This window comes from Diospyros lotus, chromosome 8 (assembly GCF_014633365.1).
Source record: "Diospyros lotus cultivar Yz01 chromosome 8, ASM1463336v1, whole genome shotgun sequence".
Taxonomy (NCBI): Eukaryota; Viridiplantae; Streptophyta; class Magnoliopsida; order Ericales; family Ebenaceae; genus Diospyros; species Diospyros lotus.
Window position 1 is genome coordinate 28,772,621 of NC_068345.1, and position 2,316 is coordinate 28,774,936.

The following is a 2,316-nucleotide window of genomic DNA, read 5'->3' on the forward strand; positions in this document are numbered from 1 at the left end:
GCTAAAAGACCAAAGTAACTTTGTATTAAGAATGGTATAAAAATGGGGTCAAGAACTCTATTATCTCTATTTGCAATGAGAGGAAAAGACTATACAATGAAGGAATACTGAAAAATCTTATGCTACTTCAAAACATATTGAAGCATCGACTTTTTCAAAACGTAAAGGTTTATTTGAATTTAAACTCTTGGCATGAAAATGCTACGTTCCTCTTTTTATGTTGAATTACATAAATGCATGAAAGTATTTTGAGAAATTTAAAAAATATTATATTTTTTAAAAAAATTAAGAAAATACTACAATTTCCAAATTGTTATTGTTGGGATACGACAATTAACATTTGCTTGTTTGAGGGAAACTTAGCAAATAGTTGGCAGAATCAGAGACGCCTGTAGTGTTGAACATGAACCCTCAAGACCAATTCTAGTGACATAAAATGATTTGATCTTGTAATTCTTTAAATATTAACAAAATGACAAGTTTATATTTTTATTTAAATTAAACATGCATCCATTAGTATAATAAGAAGTGGATGAAATCCTTAAGTGTTGATGATATAAGTAATGGTTAATCCATGGTTTGTTATGCTATAAGCAAGTTCATAGCCATAGAATTCCTAACTTGGATAATAACAACTCGCAAAGGCTAGCATATCGTCTTCCTTCTTGTTTAGTATGGATACTGAATGTGAAGATTTGTGAGTCTCATGCCATTCTATATAATATATGGAAGAAAGATGAGTAAGTGCTCATCACAGGAATGAGTTCAGTGAATGAGACTGTTAACCTTGAATCACATGGGTTTTTACTCATGGGTCAATGATTTAATATTAACTCTATATGTGCAACTAGTCTTAGACCTAAGATGATGTAGATACCTGTGCATTGGTGGATTAAAAAATCAATGATAGTATTTAGTTGTTCTAATCATTAACGATTATACGTTTCTATGTGTCTAATCCAATGGTGTATGAGGTATGTGTGAATCAAATATAGAATCTATCACCTTGAACTTTGAGAGGAGGATATCTTATGCGATCTGATAATCACTTTACAATAAATCATTGGTCGATGTATTATGACAATGGAATGTGTGTTCCATAAGTTGTGTTATATTAGTCAAGAATGATTTTGGATTGGGTCATATGACGAGATTAAGAGATTTAACCTGATATTCATAATCTCATATCTTATCCGGATATAGACGATGGAGAGATCGTATTGCATGGAATCGTAGTAAAAAGTTTACTATACCCGCTTCACATTTAATTGAATAATCATGATATATTGCTATATGTCAGTCATGATTTACGAGAATTAATAATAGATTATTTTCGTTGTCAATTTAATTGTGAATTCAAAAAGTCGCACCCAATAAGAAATCACTGTTAAGATAAGAATGATAAATTAGTAATTTTACAAATTACTAATATTGATGCATTTATTTTATAAGGATAAATAAGAATAATTAAATAATTTTATTGTGAATAAATTATTAATATTATTCATAATTGGATTGGGCTTAATGCTAGCACATTAAGGCTAACCCAAAAGTGCCATATGGTTTCATAATGAATTACTATAAATAAGACCATAAATCCTAAATCAAGAAATCATAAAGAAAATTTTCAAAAAAAAAAAATCTTTTTCTACTCTCGAGATGATCTTGGATTAAAAGGTGATTTCGGGTGGACTAATTCGGTATCTTACACGTGGAGGATTTTATGGCGCGTGACTTTGTAGTGAAACTAGATTTTTTCAAAAATGTATTCTTCCATTGCTTTCCTTATTTTTATAAATCGTGAAAATATTAAAAAAATGATATCTGAAAAATAATTTTATTCCGTTGTGCATGATCAAATCTATTTCTAACATGTATATCCTTCCATGTTGGATTCACCATCACTAGGAGGAGAGGAAGCCATCCAAGGTGGACTTGAATCGCTGGTTAGGAGAGTCGGGATGCCTTGGAGAGAGCTCAATCCGCTATTTGGGAGAGCTATCAAGGAATTGGAAGAATTAGGAATATTGTGATGATTTGGGAGATTTTCCATTCCGGAAATAGATCTACATGGCAGAAAACAGTTAAGAGACATGCAAGGATCTCTCTCGTGCAAGCCTTCTGATGCTTAAGTAAGATGAGGTCGAGTTCACAATATAGTGCATGATGCAACAATTAACAACATTTAACTATACAAATGTTGTGTGGGAGAAATGGAGAGAAAACGAGGTGTATAATGGTTTAGAGAGATGCTTGCTACCGTTTGTTTGCTTGTTGTTTCCTTCTTGTCCCCCAAAACTAAGGAGTCGATGGCTA